The sequence below is a fragment of the Aegilops tauschii genome, chromosome 6, assembly GCF_002575655.3.
Source record: "Aegilops tauschii subsp. strangulata cultivar AL8/78 chromosome 6, Aet v6.0, whole genome shotgun sequence".
Taxonomy (NCBI): Eukaryota; Viridiplantae; Streptophyta; class Magnoliopsida; order Poales; family Poaceae; genus Aegilops; species Aegilops tauschii.
Genome location: NC_053040.3, coordinates 2,664,707 through 2,689,059, shown reverse-complemented (window position 1 = coordinate 2,689,059; position 24,353 = coordinate 2,664,707). Strand labels below are relative to the sequence as shown.

At 47.5% G+C, this 24,353-nt stretch overlaps 2 long non-coding RNA genes and 1 pseudogene across 2 annotated transcripts; 1 reads left to right on the top strand and 2 right to left on the bottom strand.

The window, feature by feature from the left end:
* The first annotated feature begins 4,555 nt into the window (after nt 1–4,555).
* On the top strand, nt 4,556–5,811 carry LOC109756662 (uncharacterized). The gene is made up of 5 exons (XR_012186754.1): nt 4,556–4,723; nt 4,865–5,095; nt 5,188–5,456; nt 5,533–5,601; nt 5,683–5,811. It is a non-coding gene; the product is annotated as an uncharacterized lncRNA (long non-coding RNA).
* Nucleotides 5,812–17,095: 11,284 nt separating this feature from the next.
* Nucleotides 17,096–17,936, bottom strand: LOC109756653 (disease resistance protein PIK6-NP-like; annotated as a pseudogene).
* Nucleotides 17,937–18,548: 612 nt separating this feature from the next.
* Nucleotides 18,549–20,146, bottom strand: LOC120966035 (uncharacterized). The gene is made up of 2 exons (XR_005759006.2): nt 19,837–20,146; nt 18,549–19,742 (listed from the first exon to the last, which is right to left on the bottom strand). It is a non-coding gene; the product is annotated as an uncharacterized lncRNA (long non-coding RNA).
* Nucleotides 20,147–24,353: the final 4,207 nt, after the last annotated feature.

The window sequence follows — 24,353 nt, the reverse complement described above, 5'->3', positions numbered from 1 at the left end:
TCACTAGTGCAAGTTCTCTCAACAATAATAACATAATTGGATCATATAACTATCCCTCAACATGCAACAAAGAGTCACTCCAAAGTCACTAATAGCGAAGAACAAACGAAGAGATTATGGTAGGGTACGAAACCACTTCAAAGTTATCCTTTCTGATCAATCTATTCAAGAGTCCGTAGTAAAATAACATGAAGCTATTCTTTCCGTTCGATCTATCCTAGAGTTCGTACTAGAATAACACCTAAAGACACAAATCAACCAAAACCCTAATGTCACCTAGATACTCCAATGTCACCTCAAGTATCCGTGGGTATGATTATACGATATGCATCACACAATCTCAGATTCATCTATTCAATCCAACACAAAGTACTTCAAAGAGTGCCCCAAAGTTTCTACCAAAGAGTCAAGACGAAAACATGTGCCAACCCCTATGCATAGGTTCATGGGCGGAACCCGCAAGTTGATCACCAAAACGTACATCAAGTGGATCATGTGATATCCCATTGTCACCACAGATACGCACGGCAAGACATACATCAAGTGTTCTCAAGTCATTAAAGACTCAATCCGATAAGATAACTTCAAAGGGAAAACTCAATCCATTACAAGAGGGTAGAGGGGGAGAAACATCATAAGATCCAACTATAGTAGCAAAGCTCGCGATACATCAAGATCGTATCATCTCAAGAACATGAGAGAGAGAGATCAAACACATAGCTACTGGTACATACCCTCAGCCCCGAGGGTGAACTACTCCCTCCTCGTCATGGAGAGCGCCGGGATGATGAAGATGGCCACCGGTGATGGATCCCCCTCCGGCAGGGTGCCGGAACAGGGTCCCGATTGGTTTTTGGTGGCTACAGAGGCTTGCGGCAGCGGAACTCCCGATCTATTCTGTTCCCCGATGGTTTTAGGGTATATGGATATATATAGGCGAAAGAAGTCGGTCAGGGGAGCCACGAGTGGCCCACGAGGGTGGGGGCGCGCCCAGGAGGGGCAGGCGCGCCTCCTTGCCTCGTGGCCTCCTCGTTGATCCCCTGACGTGCACTCCAAGTCTCCTGGATTGCTTTCTTTCCAAAAATAACTCTCCCGAAGGTTTCATTCCGTTTGGAATCCGTTTGATATTCCTTTTCTGCGAAACACTGAAACAAGGGAAAAAACAGGAACTGGCACTGGGCTCTGGGTTAATAGGTTAGTCCCAAAAATAATATAAAAGTGTCTAATAAAGCCCCAAAACATACAAAACAGATAATATAATAGCATGAATACTTCATAAATTATAGATACGTTGGAGACGTATCAATGAGCTGACCGAGGCCCTTGGGAATTATGAGCACCCTGGACGAACACGAGGCACGCCAGGCTCCGTTGCGTGGAAGGTTGGGTTTCCCGGCGCAGGCGGTTACAAAACCTGGGAGAGGAAGAGGAAACAGGAGCTGAGCGAAATGCAGAAGCTGAATGCAAGAGTACAAAAGCTAGAGGAACAAGTTGAGAGCCAGCGAGCTGCCGAAGGTACCCCAGAAGCTACCCCACCATCTCAGCGGAGAAGCAGCGTGGCTTCCACGGATCTCGTTCAGCAGCCTGACTTCAAGGCTCCTACTACCCCGTGGATGCTATCACGGAGGCTCAACATTGCCAGCTTATGACGAAATGCAAGAACCTCACCTTGAAGGTGGCTGTCGGCTCTGTTCCACCTCCTCAACCCGACGGAACGTTTCACTGCCGTCCGATTCCACATGGCTATGTTGTTGTGATGGTGGATGAAGTAATGGAGGGATTTGAGGAGCTCGAGCTAGACCACCCTACAGGTGAAGGGGAGATTTAGCTGGGTCTTGCTCTGAAGACTCCATGTCTATTGCGGAAGGAGTACATCAAGCTTCCAAACTGGACGCCTCCTCCTCCTCCGGCGAGTCAGGGCACTCCTCCTCCTCCGGCGAGTGATCAGGGCACTCCGCCTCCTTCTCCAGCTGCTCCGGTGCGTGAGGCCACTCCGCCTCCTCCTTCGCCTCCTCCGGCGCATCCCAGCAGTCCACCTCCTCCTTCGCCTTGTCAGCAACGACGGAAGACAGACGCCGCCGCTCCGGCTCCTCCGGCGCGTCGGAGCACTCTGCCTCCTTCTCCACCTCGTAAGCAATGACGGAAGAGAGACGCCGCCGCTCCGGTGGCTAGCAGTACAGCCAGAGGCGGGAGGCAATACAAATATGGTCCATCTCTCAAGACACCGGAAAGTTACCATACGAGAGGACCGAGGAGGAAAACACAGAGATCCGTGAAGCCCAAGTGAGGGAATTTTTTTGCAAAGAAACCTCCACCTCCGAAGGAGATGATATATCCGGTGAAAGCAAAGCGCACTATCGATGCCCTGAAGCGACCACCACCGTCTCCGCCGGATTCCAACTATGTTCGCACTCTCAAAAAGAGATATGAAGATGCGTGGCGGTCGGGAACTACTTCCAGTGATAAAAAGTTAGTAGAACGAAGAAGTGGGAAAAAAATCCCCAGCTCGGCGAACAGGCGAACCAATCGTGCCCCCCGCTCAAGGTGTCTAGCGATATCGTTGCTAATCTGCCGGGGATGGTGCCCGGTACCAATCCCGCTGATTACCTCAGCGATGATGTACACTTTGATACAATGGAGGTGGATGAATTCAGATACCAGTATGGGCAGCCTCTCGTTAAACCTGATCATCCTCCTCTAACAACGATGATGCGAAGATTCCATGAATGGTACCTGAAAACCTGCAGCGAGTCCGGGAAGGATGTTTTGGCGATGAGAATTAAAGAGGAGCACGACCTCGTTGGAACTGGTCTATTTTCTGTTGCATTTGAGGAGTTATTCCAGTTATACAATCAAAAGGCCCTCGACAAAACACTCGTGACTTGCTACTGTCTGTAAGTACTACTTCTGTAATTAAGTCTCTCTCTCTATATATAGCTCAGCTCTTTCATTGCATGTGTATATAATTATCCTCACTATATTATGCAGATTGAAGATCGTCGAATGCAGAAAGGCACAAATCTATGACATTGGGTTCATTAACCCAGATATCATATATGAATGGACGGTTGCCAAGAATGTCACAGAAACCGAGGACAACTTGCTATAATCGTTGCTTAAAAATCAAAACAAAGATAAAGTACTCTTTCCTTAGAACTTCAAGTGAGTGTTAATGTCTTATGCATATTCGGGTTCCCTTATTATTACTCGAGGTTATAGTAATGTAATCGATGAGTTATGCATGCGTCGCAGCTTCCACTTTATTCTGCTAGAGATCCAGCTTGAGAAGGGAGTAGTAACGTCTTAGACTCGAGATGAAAAGATCCCTAGGACTATGCAAACATGACTGCAATGCTCCAGAAGTAAGTTCAATCGATCATTATCGCACCATATCGGAAACTTTGTTCATTTGATCATGATATCAAATGATTATTTTCTTTGTCTGGCAGGGTTTGGAAAGAGTTCACTGTAATTGTTCCGGCACTGCCGAAGGAGCTGCGATTTACACACCCGAAAGTAAGTACTACTACCTAGTTCCGTGCATCTCCCATTGATTCTAGTTTCATCAATACCATTTATAATGCTTGATTATTAGTTTGATTGAACTCTATTTCTCGTAAAGTTGTTGTGGTAGGAAGCCGGGAATGATTTTTGTGGATACTACGTTTGTGAGTACATCTACAACGTGACGGTCTCTAAGCGGGGCTACTCTCAAAAACAATATGAAGTGCGTAAGCAAAAATATTCACAATTTTATTTTATTACCATCATTTGTGTTGAGTTTTATTCATATACATGTATTGACCCCCTTCTTCAAATTAGGTATGGCAGATGCAGGATGAACTCCTACCACATGATCGCATAAAATCAATTCAAGAGGAATTGGGGGGATTCTTTCTGGACCACGTCATCAATAAAGCCGGAGAATACCATGTGGAAATTGATATAGACATGAGATGTTAGGGATTGTAAGAGATCTTATATTGTATATATGTACCTAGTAGCGTCAGATAGATATATGAAAACTTGTTGTTCGACCAATCTCTCGGAGAAAGAGAGGTCACTCCTCTCTGTATATGTTCATGACGATCTTGTAATTAATGGTTCCTTCTATATGTATAGTAGTTAGCGTCGACCAAGCACGGAGATAAAAGAGGACACTTCTCTCTGTTAGCTAGCTAACACCCTAAATTAAGCCCCCAAAACCCACCCCCTTAAAAAAAACCCTCAGCTCCTGCCAGCTGCTGACGCGTGGATGCCTTTTGATCCCGGTTGGTGTTACCAACCGGGACTAAAGGTCCTCTTGCCTGGGCGCCCCGCATCGGCCACTTGGAGCCCCTTCTGTCCCAGTTCGTAAGCGAACCGGGACTAAAGGGTTTGGGCTTTAGTCCCAACCCTTTAGTCCCGGTTCCAGAACCGGAACCGGGACTAAAGGCCCTCTAGAACCGGGACAAATGGACCGTTTTCTACTAGTGCATGTGGATTCTGACGATGATTTGCCAGCTCCTCGTCAACTCAACTCATCCGAAGATGCCTACAAGCTCCTCTTGTATTATTTCCGCGCCCTTGGCCTTCTAATGTTGATACCTCAGAGGGTAGCAGAGTCTTCAAAGTTGTCGAATATTTTCGCTTGGTCGGTCGAGTTGTGGCGAAAATCTTGCAGGATGGAAGGCTTTTAGATTTGCCTTTATCAACAGCATTTTATAAGCTCATACTCGGACAAGTAAGTACATACAGACCCTCTTATTCAGGGAAACAACATTCTTTTTTCCATCTTGTTATGTTCGTTGTACTTGAGTTTGTTATCACTGTATTTCCTTCCATTTTCAGCAGTTACTAATGTAAAATGCTTTCTATTTGCTAGGAGCTTGATTTATTCGACATTATCTCGTTCGATGCTGAGCTTGGAAAGACACTGCAAGAACTGCAAGTTCTTGTTGAGCGTAGGAGGTTCCTTGAGTCCACTTGTGGCAAGGATCAGCTAGAAGTTGCAGACTTGCGTTTCCGTGGAGCTCCTATCGAGGACTTGTGTTTAGATTTTACTCTTCCAGGTTTTCCTTATTATATTCTCAAAGAAGGCGAGCAAAACACAATTGTAAGTGATGTGTTTATATTAGGGATTTCGTGTTTGCATTTGCTCTTTTTCTTTATCGGGGAGTAATAAATAGATTTTATTCTTTCCCTCAGGTTAATATCCACAATCTAGAGGAGTATGTTTCTTTGGTAGTCGATGCGACAGTGAAGTCAGGGATTATGAAGCAGGTTGAAGCTTTCAGATCTGGGTTTAGTCAGGTGCGATCTCATTCTGTTCGCTTGTCAACTCCTTTTAATCATTTTGTAGATGTCTCAAGACTTATTTATTTTCTCTGTTTTAGGTCTTTGATATCTCATCCCTCCAAATATTTTCACCTCAAGAACTTGACTATCTAATATGTGGTCGTCAAGAAATATGGGAGGTAATGCTTCATCTCCCTCTTTTGATTTCAGTTGTGTTCTGTTACATTTCTACTGAACTGGCCTTGATTGCTGCAGGCTGAATCACTGGTGCATAACATAAAATTTGATCATGGGTTTACTGCTAAAAGTCCTGCCATTATAAATGTAAGTGCGCCCGCATTTTCCTATATCTTAATCTGGCACTGTATATGTTTAAAGATTTCTTGATCCTCTGCTTGTCTGCAGCTACTCGAGATCATGTCGGAATTTACCCCTGATCAGCAGCATGCATTCTGCCAGTTTGTGACTGGTGCTTCTTGGCTTCCAACTGGTGGTTTGGCTGCCCTTAGTCCCAAGCTTACCATAGTTCAAAAGGTGCTTTCTTTATGTCGACATCTGCTGCATATACATCTTGGTTATTATTGTCTCCCATGTTTCTTTCTTAACTTGCTATCTCTTTTGATTGTCTGCACCCCTCGAGTGCGGTGAGTACTTTGAATACAAGTGGGGTAACAGACGCTGCGGATGACGATTTGCCCAGTGTCATGACATGTGCCAACTATCTCAAACTACCCCCATATTCCACAAAAGTAAGTATGGCTCTATTCTCTGGTGTTTGGTGGTACGTTTAACGGGCTGTTGTATCCCCACTAACTCGCTTGTTTGGGCGTGTTCTTGCAGGAAGTCATGCTTAAGAAGCTGCTCTACGCCATCCTAGAAGGCCGTGGATCTTTTGATCTATCCTGAGCTGATAACTAATGATACAGGGCTCACCATTCGATGCCCGTCAATTTTATCCCGAATTAGTTTTCCTCATCACATCACAAACAAAGATAGTACAAGCATGTCTCTTGATTGCTTTGCTTCCCCTGAAAACATACAGATTTCATAAAGATGCACATATAAAGATGTTAATACAATAGTGCATCTCATGAGCAATGAACGACTAATAGAGCAACCATCGGCATCATGTAAATCATACTCCCTCCAAGTCCTTTCAGAGATTTCAATATAGACTACATACGGATGTATATAGACATTTTAGAGTGTAGATTCACTCATTTTACTCAGTAAGTAGTCCATATTGAAATATCTAAAAGGACTTATATTTAGGAAGGGAGGGAGTATTTCAGAGTCATGGCTAACTCAGACCAGGGATGTCTTGAAATCACACATTCAAATAGCAAGCGTTGAACACTTTCATACCTGTTGCGTCAACTTGTTGTCTAATACTCAGACCAGGGAGTACTAAGTAAAGTAACTTGTCTCTAATGAGAAGGTTATCATGAAACACGAGCCAGATGAAGGAAGACATTGTTTTTGTGAAGGAACGATTGGCTGGCCATCTCCCAAAGCTTTGGAGACACTTGAGCAAAAGATATTTATTATGTAAGAGGAAACCTAAAGCCCCAGTCTGTGCACTCAAAGCTGTTTTTCATCGCCGAAATTGACAACAATAAATCACCTCTACGACACTGGACTTTGAAGGATCTTCGAGCTCTCCCGTGAGGGACGCCACCAGGGAGAACAGCAAGCACCCAGGGGAAACTTACTAGGCGCTGGACCAAGATTTCACGCTATCGCTGTCACGGTAACCGGAAATCTTGGTGACCTCTGTCCTGTCTTCTAAATTCTTTCCCCTAAATCCAGGTTCATAAAATGCCTTTCCAAAATCATCTACTCCTGAATCAGGAGTAGATTTTATGAACTGAACCACTGGAAGTTTTTGGAAAAGCATTTGTGAATTTTGGTGATCTGGAAGGAAAGAGTACATTTGTTCTTCTTGACAACCACTGGAAGCCACAATGTACCTGTACGCTCAGATAAATATACGAGGATAACAAGACTAGCATGAAAACTTGCACGTTGCTGCGATGCACTGTTGATGCACACACCTGAATTTGTAAACTATCCATTCCATGAAGAGACTGCTGGAGTTGTGTCAAATATTGTGTACAAGGTAGGTTACAGTTGGACTCTGAGTAGTATTGTGTTTACATAGGATGTGGAGTCGTGTCCTAGTAGGACACTTGTATCCTAGGCCTCTAGTAGACACACGATGTAACCTATGCCAACGTAATAACACAGGCGCGCAAGGGGAAGCCGGCGGCGTGCGCCGGCGCCCGGGTGGCCGGGTGCGGTATTGTGACGGTGTCACGGGAAGGAGCGCCCGTAGTCAAGCCCCGGAAATGTAGCCATACCGGTGAATCTCGTTAACAAATCTCGGTGTCTTGTTCGTGTGATTGCTTGGTCCTCGGAAGATCGATGGAGTGCCTTGGATTTATTCTAACAAGTGGTATCAGAGCTATGGTTAAAGACCGAAGATTTGCGGAGGCGTTGATTTGATTCATAGGAAGATTTGATGTTTCGAGGGATATCGTGATGAGCACGGTTGTGATTCGATCGGAAGACGTCAAGGCGATAGGCAATCACGGCAACTTGCGGAGATTGGATTGGACTTGCAAGCAGGCTAGAGGTGCGGCGAAAGATCTCGTGTAGGTCGATCGGGCGAGCGTACAGGAAGCAGCGGCGACGCGTTGCGCATGGGCAGGCAGGGCAGCAGGTGGATCGGGCGCTGGCTGCGGAGCCCCAACGGTGCGTGCGTGGGCAGCAGCCCAGCTGGCGGAAGCCGCGAGATTGCATAGCGGCAGTCACGGACCAAAGCGGCGAGTCGGCCGGTCGCGTACAGCAGGAAAAAGCACAAACCGGAGATTTGTTTTGGACAAAAAAAAAGGCCGAGTCCCAGCGGTAGTCGTGCAACATCAAGGCAACCCACGGAAGCAAGGAAAATCCATCAGGAGGACAAAGCAAGCTAGGATATACTACTAGCTTGGCTTCTGAACAACAAGAACAAGTTTTTTTTTTTTTTGCGGTTGAAGAACAAGTTTTTCTTACAGGGAAACCGAAAGAAGAAGAACTCTTTAACAAAGTAGGAAAACAGAAAAAAAAAGGATAATGAAACCAACAAGTCTTAACAAAGTAGGAAAAGAGGATTGTAGCAAGCCAGGAAAACCCGCTGTCCATGTCTAGTCCTGATTTTCCATTGTTCTATGTATCCCAACAAGAAGTCAAAAACTATTGGTGTTAATCGATCGGACTCTGGGAATGCTTGATGCGGCTTGGTTCAATTTTCAGTATTTCACAAGCATATTAGCCCTCCTTTGGTTCATAGGGTAGGAAAACAATAGGAAATGAGATGTCATGTATCTCAAATCCTATGAATATGAATAGGAAATCACATCATAGGATTTTTTCAATTGAGTCTAGCCTAATGTTTATTTTCCTATGAAATGTGAATGATAGGAAGAATTCCTCCATAGGAATAGGATCATATTCCTACAAACCAAAGGGGTCTAAAGGAATTTTTCATATAGAAATCCTGTCCTATGAAATTCCTACAAGATTCCTCCAAACCAAAGAAGGCCTTAATGATATTTCCGAAACATGTTTCAATATCAATGCATTTTCACTTTTCAATATCAAGATTCCTCCAAGCATTCGCACGCGGATGTTGCCAGCAATGAAGAAAGTGCCAACCTCCCAGGTCAGCACCTCGAACGTGGCGCTGCAAAAACCGAGCAGCATGCCACCCGAATGGCCATTTGCCGGGCTATGGTGCCAAACAAAGCGCTCGAGGGGGTCTATAGCTAAGATATCTTGGTGCCGAAACTCTGATTTTATCGTTTCCTGGAGCCCTACGATATCTATAGCTTCTTTCCTAATGTATTCTCTTAATTGGATGCGCCGACCCGAGTGGCCGAAGCCATGAATGTTCCATAAAAGCGCACGCATCTAAATGACGCGGTTTCACAGGCGCACCCCGCTTGAGGTGATCGCCTTGGCCACGCGCCTCACCTTGCCGCAGCGAGGCGAGGGAGGAGCAGCAACCCCTGTTGCTGTCTCCCCATCGGGCCGGATCGCTAGCGACGTCGAGGGCTCAGCCCCAACTGCCAAACGATCCGCGTGTTGAGCAGCCGCCGCTGCCAGCGCCGCCTGCGCCATCTCCTTCGCACGAATCAACGAGATGAGCTCGCTCACCCCACCCTCACCCATCGGTTCCACCCCACTCTCCCCCAATGCCTCACTCAAATGATCGTCCGAAAAGGAGTCCAGAATCGTAAAACGGGGCAAGGGATTACCTGAGGTTTCCAGGTTCTTCTGCGCTTGTAGGAGTTGGGCGCGTTAGAGCGATGGAAGGTTTCCTTTGGCGCCCTTGGCGCGCGCACTGACCCGTACTGGAGCCACTTGCCCCTCCACCACGGCCTTGGAGCGCTTGGCCTTCGGGCAGGTCGCCGTCTTGGACGTCTCCTGAGCGAGCAGGGCGGGGGCGGGCACTGCCAGAGCCATCACCGCCTGGCGCGGCGTCGCCGGGGCCCCAAAGAGCTCCGCTGCACGCCCGGCCTCCGCGCTGACCTTGCGCACCGCCACCTTCTTGAGCTGCTTCACCGCGCCGAGCTTGTTGCTGCTGCGGCCGCCCTGGGTCGGAGAGTGCGAGGAGAGAGGCAGCTGCAGCGAGTCCACGGACACTGCGATAGGGGTGCTCGCCTCGTCTAGCGGCTCCTCCATCTGGTCTGAGACCACCACCGCCACCATCCGCACCGGAGGGGACGTGACCGACCCCAGGTTGGAGCCATACTGGTTCGGGATTGAGAGCTCCATCTCCGTTGACCTCCCCGCAAGTGACTGCTCCATCATAGGCTGCTGCACACGATTCGCCGCCCCGCCTTTGTCGGTGATGCCCAGCTTCTCCCACGCCGCCGTATCGATGGAGTCGTCCTCCATGCTAGCATCAAGCTCCTTGTCGCCATCCTTGTCACCGTCACACCCCGTCCCGTCCGGGCCCTTGCCATGGTTGGTAGGAGGAGGGGGTGGGGAAGGGAGGGCGAGCGCCGCGAGTTGCTCCGGGGGAAGCTCGGGCTCGACTGAGATGTTGAAGCCTTCACCATTAAACCAAATCTGAACCAGTCTGCGGAGCTTGCGTGGGTTGCGGTAGGCGAAGCGCATGCGGACCGGCCCCGGACGGATCAGCGACTCCTCATCGACCAGCAGGGGTCTGCCGAGCATAGTGCTGGCCGCATGAGCCGGTCTGAGCGCCGCTGCTTGGGTGGGACGCCGCCCAACTTGACCCACACCTTCGGCATCTCCAATCCCTTGGGCGCGTCGAGGACCGCATCACGGATATCCACCATGAGATTGTTGAGGGAGAGGAAAAGCTTGCCGCTCCGCGTAGGCATCCTGAGCATCGCTGGATCTGGGAACACCACCGTGAACGCTCCGCCTTCAAGAGGAGAGATCTGCCAGTCCCAAGCTCCCTCAAAAAGGTGCGGCAGCTCCACTTCCAAGATCTCCCGCATGAGCGCACCGGAAGGCATGGAAAGCACCGCCGTGTTGGCCCCCAGCAGGATCTGCGGCTCCTCCCGCTCATCTTCCGGGTACTGGAGGCAGAAGAAGCCCTCGCCGGAGATGGCGTGCCCCATGGTTTGGAGGAGCAGGGGCTTGCCGCGGGTCGGGCACTGCGCCAACGTGTGCCCCTCCTTGGAGCACACCACGCAACGGCTTGAAGGTGCACAGGTTCTGGAAGTGACCTGTGCGGCCGCATTTGAAACACTCCGGGCCGTCGGCTTCTGCAATGTGGATCGGCTCCTCCTCCGTGCCCTTGGACGAGCCTGGCGCCTCAGATCTGGGCGAGAGGGGCGGTTTGGAAGCCGCCGCCCCCGCAGACTTGGACTTCTGCTTCTTCGCATGTGGGTCGCCGACGCGATCGCCGCCCTGAGATGACTGCTGCCCCTTGCACTTGAGCTCGAGACCTCGCTTCTTGTACTCTTCCTACTTCTTCTTCTTTCTTTCCTGCTCCTTGAGCCACCAAGCAGGCGGCGGCCCCCATCCGCCCTCATCTTCGGCCTGCCCGCGGTTGCGATCCCGCGGCGGCTCCATAGGCGGCTTCTCCCCTCGGCGGTCTTGCTTGGATCCCATCGCCACAACTTCCGCGAAAGAGCGCAGCAAAGGAGGAGGGGAAGGATTGGGTGAGAGAAAGCGAGCGGAGTGGCCGAAGCGCCGCACCTCCGATTTGGAGGCCGGAAACCCTAGCGAGATGCTTAGGGTTCCACGGGGTAGCCAGAGCCATTTATATGGCTGCGCGGAACGGGCAGGCGTGGGCTGGGCTTTCACCAGTAGGCCGGGTTGGGCCCCGAGAGCGGGCGAGTCCCCCTGCGCCCCTGGCTCTGCACGAGACTGGGCCACCGCACGCGTTGGCCCCGAAGTTGGGCCGCCTGTCACCCTAGCGGCCTGGCCCAGCACAGCCCCACGCGGGTTGTCCCCAACCCTAGGCCGAACAGCGTCAGGTTCCGCCTGCGCCACCGCCGCCGCCGCAGGGGCCGCCCGCACCGTGCAGAGCTGGCCCTGTGCAGGCAGCAGGAGCAGAGCCGCGTCGGAGGCTTCAGGGCTGCCACGGCCCACACGCCCAGGGGATGCGCACGGCACCCTGCCCGGTCTGCCTTGGACCATGGCCTCCGGGCGCAAATGCACGCCGGAGCTGACATTGTGCAGGGATAATCTCCTGGCAAACATGGATCGGAAGGAGACTATGATTTGCAACTCTTTTTCGTTGAGGTAAAGAGGGAGAACAGAGAGAAGGGTCCCATGCCACTACGATCCTAATCGGAGAGAAGGGCGACTCCATGGGGCTGTCATGGAATTGGAACCCTAAAGGCCGAGCAGCTTCTTTTCAATATAATTATGTGTACGTATAATCACAAAAGGAATAGGACACGAATTTGTCAGAAATCTTTTTAACACGACTGCCTTTTCTTTTGCATCCATTTTTTTCTGTGCCAGATTAACGGCTCCTATTGTCTAATTAAATCTGGCCGTTATAACTCGGTCCCATCAGATTAACGGCTCCTATTTTCTAATTAACGTGATAATTTCTTGGGAGTTTGTAATTAGTATAGGTAGGTATAGAGGTATAGATAGATAGATAGATAGATAGATAGATAGATATATTTGCTTTTGCAGTTTTTTCATTTTAAAAAAAAGTCACAAAAGCTCCTAAATAGGGGATTTTGCTTTGACTTATGGCTTATTAATCAATATTGTTATATGATGATATAAGAGAAAAGCCGAAGCAAAAAAAAACATCTATTTAGGAGCTTTTCCGGTTTTTTGTTAAAATAATTTTTTTGCAAAAACAGAAGTAAAAGTCCAAACAAACAAGGCCTAAAAAAACCTTGTTAAAAAATAACTTTGTTGGTCTATGGACTTAGATGTATTTTTTTATTTCTGGTGTTCTTTGTATTATCTTGAAATTTTTCCTCGTAAAAGGATAAAAAAATAACTGCCTGGCATCTGCCGCCACCTGTCTGACGAGATCGCTCCTCCCCTCGTCCGACTCGTGTCGAGGCCCACATGGCGAGCGGTGGCCGTTCCCGCCGGTGGGACCTGCATTTCCAGCCGCCTCCCACTACGCATCGCTGCTTATCGTACGTCACCAAGCCGTCCCAAGCTGATCCCGCGCGGCCCGCCCTCGTCGCAGGCAGCGACGCTATCCGGCATGGGACCATGTGCTAGTTCACCAACAAGACAGAGACCTTGCAACTTGAAAAATATCAAGTAAGATCATACCCGTGTTTACTTATTATATGTATTTTGAGAAAGTTATGGGATTTACAAGCTGAAAATATTTATTGTTTTTAAACCAAAATAGTTTGAATAATGCTGCCCTGCTTTTGTTTTGGTTACTTGTAAAGTTGTTTGAGTGAAAAAAAATCATGAGTTTCTAAACATATATTTATATTATGTACCTGTTGCAACATACTGGCTCTTTTGTTTTTAACTTCTGGATATCGTGAGAATGTTGTGAATAATAAATTACTAATATTACAATCAGTTATTACTTCTGGTTATCATGAGAATATTGTCGATAATAGGATTTTAAGTATTATACGTGCTTTAGATCTTAGGACTTGGATTTTCCATAGATTGCTATGTTAAAATAGAGGACGTGGACCTGCGTGAAGTCTTGAGTCATTCTTAGAGATGTGATGTTTTCTTCATCTGGTTGCAACGCATGGGCATTTTTCCTTAGTAATAACAAAAAGCAACAGTTCCAACTAAAGAAAATGACATATACTACCTCTGTGTCTAAATATAAGTCTTTTTTAGAGATTCCGATAAAAAAGTACATACTAAGCAAAATGAGTGAATCTGCATTCTGAAATGTGTTTATATACATATGTATGTAGTTTGTATTGAAATCTATAAAAAAGACTTATATCTAGGAACGAAGGGAGTAGACAACACTAAACAAATTTGAGTTTGTGAAACATGAACCGACCTTCATATTCGGCTGTTGCGGTATTTTATGGTTGGTTATTTTCTTATTAAATGTATAATGTTTTTCGTTTTTTCTTTCCACCATCTGTTGTGTAGCTCATAGGGTGGGCCTTTCCAGTAGTCATCTAACTCGGATGTTGGTCGCCTGTGGGAAAAAAGTAGTCTTAGGACTTGGATTTTCCGCAAATGCATAACGACTCCACAAAAAAAAATCATCCAGCACTCATCCACAGCTGCAGTTAATATACAGAAGAGCACCCTCGGCTCTGTCAACTTTCTGAGCTCTTTCACGAAGATACAAGACATGTCAGCAGCATTCAAACGTAGCTCTTCCAAGGATGTCAGGTTCCCTATCCAATTCAGCACTGTTATACCAAAACCATTCACGTCAGCATGCAGACACTTGAGTTTCCTTAGCAAACCAATACTCTCTGGTAACTCTCTTATATAAGTGCCCCTCAAGTCCAGAGTCTGCAGAAATTTTAGATCTCCTATTTTAGAACCGCTGGATAACATGATTTGATGGTCGAGATGATTTGGATCTGCCTCTTTGGGTCTTTTTATATTGGTATAGATAAGCTAGATCATAATAACTAAATAATAATATCTTCCTCGTGTTCTCTACATCCGTGTCGCTATCTCCAGATCCAAAACCAATAGAGTCGAATACTTTAGGCCAATCCTCCATAGGTTTACCAGTCAACAAACTAGCTATTGTTATTATAGCTAATGGCACACCTCCGCACTTCTGTAAATTTTTGTCTGATACTTCAGCTGGTTGATCAAAAGGGCATTTATCTTTACCACCAAACAATCTTGTATAAAATAATTCTTCAGACAAATGTTGAGAAAGGGGTTTTAGCTTGTAAATATCACCAGTCTTTGTGGCAACATCGAGAATACGAGTAGTTGTGATTACTCGGCTCTCATGATTGTTATCAATGAAAGCACATTTGATAATTTCCCATGCTTTTAAATCCCATGTGTCATCAATGACAATGAAGTACCTATCCACATGACAACAGAAGACCCACACATTACTAAACAGTATAACTCAGCTAGCTAGGAGCCTCCACGGCGTTTTGAGTCTCTCAACCGTCGGATTGCTTGTACATTCGATGAAGATCAGCTCAGTCGTCCCACGGTCGCGCACACGCTCGATACATCATTTGGTGGGCTGCTGCTCCGCTGAACGACATGTGCCTCTCTCCGTAATTGGGCCATCGAAGGCCCACGTATTTCCATTCGTACGCTAACAGACCAGGTTGTCGAGGTTCCAGTGCTATTCCCACCCCGAACGAACAGTTTCTCTGTTTCTTCCTTCGCATGTGCCGCCGTTCCTTCCTCCGCGACGCTCCGCTGCCGTCAGGAGCATCTGCTGCACGCCTGCCTCTTCTGACCAGCTGCCAACTCCAATAGTTTTTCTATTTCCCCCACGGCCTCCTGCTTGTGGATTTGGGTGAGACGACTTATGTGTTTTGCGGCTAAAGTGAGAATGTGACATCAGATTGTAATGTGGTGGATTAGTCTACTAACTCATTTCTCTACAGGGTTGTGCTTGCGGTGCCTTAATTCTGAAGATTTGTATGCTATGGTTGATTGGTTGCCATGCCTTTTTTTGGTGTGTGTGTGGGGGGGTGGGGGGGGGGGGGGGGGGGGGGCATTGCTGATTTCCTGAGTTGGATACCAATTTTTTTTCATACCCTTACTAATCTAAGTGTGCTTCTTCCCCTAGACAGGGATACTAAGGCACAATGATCCACGGGGATTTTCTGCTGGGAAAATTGATTGCAGTTATATTGTGAGTTTTCCAGCTTTACCTTTCATTCGAGCACTTACACTTTGGTTCATCATTTTCTTGTGTCTACGCTGACATGATTCCCTCACGATTGGATCTGAATTGTTGTTATGCGCTATTAGTACGTAAAGGCTCTGCATTTATACGCTATTTAAACCTTTTACTGTGATCAAGATAGGGTGCTAATCTCTAGGGCTGCCAACATCATTTTACTTTGGTCCAACATATGTAAGAATGAAATTCAAAAGATCCTATGTAAATTGTGCTTGGGAGATTATACTTTCAAGGCTGGATATGTCTAGGTATATTGTTTAGCTTAGTCCAACTTGATCTCCTGGATCCTATGTAAATTGTACTACTGCTTTGGCCGAATTTATAAAAAGGTTTAAGTTGGCTTTTGCCCACTGTCGTTACCCCTTAATTATTATTGTGAATTTGATCACCCCGTCAAATAATCATTATTTTGTGCCAGTTACTTGTCATGTGTAAATTAATCAATATTATTTGCGATTCTTCTGACTCCATTTATCATGACTCATGAATAAAAATCAGAAATGCAATGGTCGAGTTCCCGAGCTATATGTATTCAATTTCATATAAAAGTTGATTCCATAAGAAAGATTTAGATCGGAGATTCATAGCCACACTGCAATGCGTAGTGATAGGAGTGCAATTTCGGTGCAATATTTGTGGTTTGAACTGGTCCTTCCGATGATAATGAACATCATTGTTCTTCCATTTTTGTTAGGTTGTAGCTTCATTTCTACTTTATGTAATGTTCAATCTTAAAAAAACATGTTCTGTTTTAAATTTCATCATATGCTTCTATCGTCTTCAATTTATAACTTTATTTTCTACAAAATTGGGCGGGCGCGGCAACACGCGTCTTCATGTTCTAGTTAGCTAGTAAAACCATCTGCATAACAGCCACCTCAATAAGGAATACACATATGTATGTGATCGTTCAATCTACACTTCTACAGCAGGTACAAAAAAAGGAGTGAGTAAGCCTGAAATTGATTGAAACAGAAATCTCTTTCATCAGAACTGTAGTTCAGTTTCAAAAAAAAAACTGTAGTACTTATTAATCTCATCCCTCATATTTAATTATGTTTTTATATACTGAATTTGGTTTTGAGCTATTAGTTTGAACTCAGATTTACATTTCAGTTCTTAACCAAACATATGAGAATGTTTGGTAGTTGTTCAGGACCCAAATGATATTAAAGCTTGAAAACATGGTAAAATCTACTCCACTTTCCAAAAGTACATAAGAACATGAATAGTTTCTCCAAATGCAAATTTAGAACATGTCAGAACAAAATGAACCACATGTTTGGAACTGTTTGCTTCATTCGATTCAATTCCCTTATGACGTTGAGATGCACCACCCAGCTGATGCGAGTCGAAAGGAAAAGTATTCCTTTATGCATTTGCCATTTACATTTGATGGCATCCATCCTAACATTTGATGCCACATTGTGTCACTACATGTAACATTTGATGGCATCCATTCTACACGTCCTATGCTATCAATGGTATTTTCAATTATATCTCAGTAATTGGGAATGATTAGTCAGCTAATTTTGCTAATTCTCTTGAGATATAAACTTGATTAAGGCCGGGTTTCGACCCACCGGAACAAAAGCTTTGTATTCGAATTGTGTTTGAAGCTTATCGTACACTGCCTTGGCAAGTGTAGTCTTGCCAAGTCCTCCAGGTCCAACAATAGAGACGATCTTCATCTTGTGTTGCTGCTGCTTGGGACCTTCTATGAGCCTCTTGGTTAGTTCGTCCCTTGCCTCTTCAATACCAACAAGCTCTTTTTGATCCTTGTACAAAGCCAAGACACGAGGGTCAACCTTGTCTTTGGCAGCTGCATTGGCAACAGAATCGTCAACCCTATATTTATCACGCCGGTCAGCCACCTCTTGGGCTCGGCTCTTGATCTCCCTGATGGCATTGGCGATCTCTGATGGCGAGTTTTGCCTTTGGTGAACAATTTGGCCATGTCCCCCACCATCCGTTTGAGCTTGTTTGAGTCGGCGATGGCATCGGATTCAGACCCCTCGACGCACAGCAGGAAGTTGTCTACAACATCCTCCATGTCATAGGACAGCTCCCTGAGCTCGTCAGCCCAGATGATGACCTGGTTGTCCAGCTGGTCCCTTGGCACCTCCGCCACCTTGACAAGGGCAGCGTTCATGCTCTTCATCTCCCTCTCGAGGGACTCGACATCTTCCTTGACGCCCTTCTGCAGCTTGTGCTCCCCCATGAGCAGCTCGCCGAGCTTGGGAAGCAGGCTTCCCATGGCACCGGTCACCACCTCCATGGTGGAACTGATCGATCTTTGTTCTCAATGTATGGTGTTGGTGTCTACCCTAGCTCTCCCTCGTCTACCTGAACCCTCTCTCTCTCTCTCTACTCTCGCTCGAACGATCAGAGGAAGAAGAAAGAGGAAGGAACACGGTGGACACGGTGGTTTCCGGCGCAGATACGCCTGCTGCTCGAACAGCCTTTTCCCGAGCACAAACTCGACACCACACTTACAACAGTACACGGGGTGGAGCTTTATACGCAGGCGCGCCCAAAGGACGCCGCGCTCGCCACTCCTCCACGCCCGCCCGCTCCGCACGCCATGGCTCGCGCACCCGTCGCGCACAAACGAGAACGACGCGGTCACCCCGCTCCTATCACTAACTGAACCACACACACACACACACAGCCCTTACACTAGTCGGATACACCCTAGACTATGCCCAGCCTGTACACTAGTCGGACCATGGTCAGACAATGGCCAGATACACACGCATGCCACGGAACCGGCGCGGCCACGACCAGCGCCCGACACACCCAGCACGCGCACACACACACGCACTGGACATGCCCACCGTGGCTTATTGGCCAACATATGGATCCTTTAGCTAGGAAGCAGTCCTGTAACACAAACGGATTGGAAGTTAGAAGACAGGAATCTGCCGCGTTGTAGGAAAACCAAAGGAAATACACAAGAAAAAAATGCATCTGCAGAAAAAAAATGTATCCACTCCAACACCAAGGAAGCATAGCTACTTAGATCTTGTTTGGTTAGACGACCCCATATATTATAAATGAAATTACTGGTCAAAGTTAAATCACGCAAACCAATGATGTCATGTCACATAAAAAGGGTTAGAGGGAGTTACTAGTACCTTCTAAAACAGTATAGATTGGTTATTGCCACACCTACTCTTACAGTGGACTGTATGCCTACTTTTGTTTGAGAGTTGGGGGGCTTAGCTGAAGAATATTGTGGATCAGCCAAAATATAGTTCAATATATGTCTAGCTGAAGCATAGTTTCTATCTGCTTTTCATAATTTCAGCATATGCAGCGTTTTAGTACAAAGGTCCCTTGTATTGTAAAAGCATAAGGCTACATTTCAGCGTCTTTGTATGCATGACGATTGTGGCATTAGCACTATCTTGATTCACACAGATATTAACTGCACGAAAATGTAGCATTGTTCATTTGTTTGCTTGCGCAGATCGTTCAATGGTTGATCCCTTCTTAATCTGAAGAGTCTGCGATCTTCCGTTCACTTTAATCAGTGAACAACGACACTACATACAGTATAATACACACACACACACACACCCTTCACTTTAGAATGCAGGCAATTTGGAGGAATACTATTATTGCTTTCTTTCCTAGAAGGCTGCAAGTAGTGGGAGCTAAAGTTTGGACTTTGAACAAGGTATCTGTTTCATTTAGTTTTTCCTTGTAATTTTCAAAGTAAGAACAGCAAAAAGTGTGTTCCTTTCTTATGTGAACAAACCTGCAGGATGAATTGCTCATCCTGACCACCAAGGTCCTTGAGTCTCACTCTTTCACTTAACTGTTGTGAATCTGGTGTGGGTGTAGTGACCATTCTATCTGAAACATTTACAACTTTGTTTACAGCTTCTATTCTGTTCACTGCTTCTGAAGACTAGAGTCAAGTATTTTAGGCTAACGACTGAACATTTTCATGTTAAATAACAAGTAGAAGCAGCAGCACCCCTGGCAGCTTGAGCAACCGCCTCCAAATGCTCTGTGGTGAAATCTTCCTACCGGCGCTGCCGGCTGCAGCAAGACCGGTGTAGGGTGTTGAGCGACCGCCTGGAAACGCCAGCCAGATCCCCTGGCAGCTTGCTTGCTGGGACAAGGCGAAGAGGATTAAGTGAGAGATGGAATCACAAGAAGAGGAGCAGAATAACACCAATTTCAGGGGAAGAAGGTAGAGCGCTTACAGTTACAGGAGCTAGCAATGGCGGTTGAGGAAGGCGATGGATCTACTCTTCCTCTTGAGCGCCATGGTTGGATTTGGATTTTGGATTTGGATGGAGCACACAGCAAGCTGAAAAAGAGCGACGGTGGTTCCCTTCAATGGAGGAGCAGAGTCTGCAGGGCGAGGCAATAATGGAGGAGCGGTGCCCGTGCTGTTACTGCTGGATGCTGCCTGGTCATGGGCATCCTCTGCTGTGCTGCTGCCCACCTCTGCAGAGCAACGAGTGCCCGAGCTAGTTGCTACAGTGTGTGAAGCACAGAGCAATAGCAATAATGGAGGGGCGATATTGTTACTGCTGGTCACGGTCATGCCTCTCGTCGCTGCACTCCAGACTGCAGAGCAATGAAGACGACCGAGTGCCCGAGTCTTCCCGAGCACCGAGCTAAGGCCAACTCCACCGTGCGACCCTAAACAGACGTCCGGTTTAATCGGATTTTGTCCCTTTGGATAGGGCGATGGAGTCGTGTCCGGGCGTGTCCTGAGATGCGGTGGACGTGCGTCCAGCGCGCGGCCGCATTCTTTGGTCCCATCTTGTCCGCCTCCATATTAAAAAAGAACAACGTTTCAAATACCAGCGGCCCTAGTTCACGCTAGCGGCCCTAGTCACGCCGGCAACAAAGCCAGTGGCCTACACGTCCTCGCCGGCAACACAGGCAGGGGCCGGCAACATAGTCAGCCTCCAAAATGAATAGTTTTGTTCGCCGGCAACACAGCCAGCCTCCAAAATGAATAGTTTTGTTCGCCGGCAACACAGCCAGCCTTCAAAATGAATAGTTTTGTCCGCCGGCAACACAGCCAGCCTCCAAAATGAATGTGTTTCTCGCCGGCTGACAGCCAGCGGCCCAGCGGGCGGGCGGCACCCATGCCAGCCTAAAAAAGAACGGCCACGGCCGATCGGTCGACCTAGTTCAGGCCGTCGTCGTCGAACATCTCCTTCTGCCTGGCCTCGAATCAGCTCCTTGCCTTCTCGCTCATCTTGGTCAAGTCCACGCTCATGATCGCAAGGGCCACCTCCTTTGCTTTGGTTGCGGCATTGGTGGCCTCGATGTCGAGCTGCCGCTGCCTGGCCGAGACATTGGCGGCCTCGATGTTGAGCTGCCTTTGCCGGGACGCCTCCTCCATGTCGATCTTCCTCCTCTTGGCTGCCTCCTCCATCTTAAGCTTCTTCCTTTGAAGCTCTAAGTATTGCTTCATTTGCTCGTCCTTGCTTTACCGCTTCTTCTCGTCCATCACATCCTTTTGAGACACCATGCCATGCAAAGTCTCATGCAAGGCCATGGATGAGGCATCACGTATGTCATCCACCTTGGAGTTGGTCTTGCCCCTCGGCCTCTTCAACGCCTCGCCATCTCCACCTCCGGCAAACTTGGCCGTCTTCTTGCATCTCTTCCTTTGAAGTTCACGGTATTGATCCTTGAACTTAGGGCAATTGTTGATGATCCTCCAACAATGTGTAAGAGTGAATGGCTTGTCATTGTGCCAGGCCTTGAATGCTTCCAAAGATTGAAATGCCTACACCACATGATCAACAACAATTGAACATGCCAACATATACAAGGCCGAAGTCTCATGGCCGTAGCAAGGAAAGGACTAGGATAAGGAGAGCATACCATGTCCCCAACGCCGAGACCATTCACGGGCCGTGCTTCAACGCTCTCAAATGCGGCGCAATACTTGTTACACTCTTGTTGGATGAACAACCACCTCTTTTGAATCGAGGTGATGCCACGGTTGCTTGTAATTTGGTAGGGCTCAAACATCTTCCTTTCATGGGATGTTTTGTGGACTCTCGTTCAAAACACAAGGCCCTTTTGTTGCGCGCCGGTCTTCGGATCTTGGCTAATCTCCATCCAACATTGGCAAATCAACTTGTCCTCATCTTGTGTATATGAACCTGTGTGAATGCTCTTCCTCCTCTTTTGTGCTTCCGCTCTTTGGGTGAGCTCATCGAGAAACGATGGCTCGCCGCCAATATCAATGTCATTGCCTTCTTCTTCATCACCATCACCTTCGCAATAGATGTCATCGTCTTCATGCCACGAATCACCATGGTCGTAGTCAGCACAGTCGTCGGCCTCTTCATCGGCAACGTACTGGACGCGGCCATCCTGACTTTGGGTCTCGTCGGGGTCGTAGGCACGGCCCTACCCACCCTCATAGATCACATCCTCCATGAACTGGTTGTAGAAGGGGTCGTCGACCGGTGGCGTTGGTGTTGGCATTCCGTCAAACAAGACGCGGGGGGACGACATGGTGCCCATAAACGGTGGCCGTGCATGCTTTCTTTGCATCTCGACGGACGGCGGCCAGCCGCCGCTACTGGACCCAGGCGTGATGTTGAGGTCGATGACGGCCGAGGGACGCGGGGTGGACGGCGCGATCACGCCAACGTCCGGCGACCTCGAGAAACGGGTCTGGACATCGTGCCTTGGCGGGGGAAAGCCGGGCGACATAGGCGTGGTCCGCGACGTTGGCGACTGGCAGTGCGGAGGCCGGGCGACCGACGAGCCTGTGCACGCCGGGCCGACGGCCGCTACAGGGAAACCGGCCGGACGGCACATGCCAAGCATGAGGAGGGCGTGCGCTTTGTTGATGATGTCCTCCTTCTTGTCGACCTCGGCCTTGCGCCGTGCGGCCTCCGGTTCCTCCTCTTTGCCGATTCCGCGTCCAACTTGGCGATCTTCTCCGGCGTGCACTCCGACCGCGGCTTCCTTGGCGCCTTGGCCGCCTTCTTCTTCACCTTTCCGGGCGGGTCGACGGCCAGGCCGCCGGAATTCGGCTGGGCGTCGGCCATGGATAAAGTGACATAAATGACCATTAAGTCTACAGAGTAAACGCCCGACCGTTGTTATGCAGAGTGGCTTTAGGTCTTCTGGTCGTGGAGTGACAATTGTATGGTCGAGTGACATTGAGTCTTCCGAGTGGAATGCTTCTCGTCGAGTGGATGATGACATCCCTTGAATGCTTCTGTCTTTGGGCTAATGTCCTAGGGGAAGGTATCTAGGTCAGGCCTATGACCCTACCCTAGGTACATAGCTTCATCACTTGTTACTGAACCCCAGTAACCTAACAAAAGAATGAACGTACCTACTAAAAAATAAGTGACCCAACAGAAATATAGTTTCAACAAAAAAACCCTAAATACTAGTGTTATTACTCATAAACTTTTTCAAATTTGTGAACCTTTTAATTTTTGCGAACTTTTTTCAAATTATGAGAAAAATTAAGTCTTGAATTTTTTTCAAACTCCTAAACTTTGTTTTCAATTATTTTGAACTTTTTTCTGAATACATGCTTTTTTTTGGAATTCAAGTCAACTTAATGTGATGGTCAATGGTTCAAGTCAACGGTGAATGGGTCAGCCAGTGGTCTGCAGGGTCAAGTCAACAGATCAAACCAAGTCCCTATGAAAAAAACAAACCAAATTGATGGCTGGAGTGACTCGAGCGAGCGACCAGCTCATGTTCGTGGGCTGGCCATCAATTTGGTTTCCTTAGTCGGCAAGCTCACGGGGCGAATTGATGACCAGTTGGCTTCCGCCATAAAGGCACCGAATAGGGGATCCAAGCGGCGACCATTAAGCGTCAACCTTGCGAACATGGCTTCTTTCTTCGCTTGTTAGATGCGTTGCCGTAGTCGCTCTCGGCGAATTTGCGGGGAGACGACATTGGCCAGCCTGGACGGGCCTGGCGATTGTGGTGGCTCCGACTCCGAAGGGGAAGGGCTTGCCGGCAAGCCAGCATATCCTGCTAGCTCACGGGGCGACCCAGGGCGCGGCAATGCCGAAGAAGCCGTCCTAGAAGACTCTTGAGCCGGAGGCCATGACGTGTGTGGTAGATGGAGGGGATTAAGAGCGGAGGTGTCAAGTGTGTGGTTCCTGCCCAGTGCCTAGCCACGTTTAAATAGCGGGTGGATGCGAGGCGGCGACCGCCAGTCGGCACAGGGATGGACGTGTGGTGCTCAGGACGCCCAAGTAGGTTACTCAGCACAAGAGTGGGTTTATTGGAGGTAGCCGCGCAGACGGATGCCGTTTCTCAAAAGGAAAACTAGAAAACGTCATGAAAATCCGTTTTCTTTTTGTATGGAAGATGCTTAGGTGCGTCATGTCCGATCCAAATTTCAGACCATTTAAATATTTGAGTAGCTCTTAGCAAAAAAAAAAAAAGAAATTTGAGGTCTATGAAACAGTTTACTGTTTCTGACCTAATTTGTCTTTTTCCCTGAGAGCTACTCATATGTCCAAATGATTTAAAATTTAAAGCCTACCTCACAGAGAATTTTTTTTTTCCATGCAAAAAATTAGGTTTTTTTTAATTATTTATTTATTTTGAATTTTTTCTTAACCGGGTGCAGATGAGCCTGGCTTCAGAATTGGATATTCAAGAGACTTGTCTCTGAACCCAATGACCTAACAAAAAAGTCAACATAAATATAGTTTCAACAAAAAAAACCCAAATCCGTTATTTCATTTTTTGTATT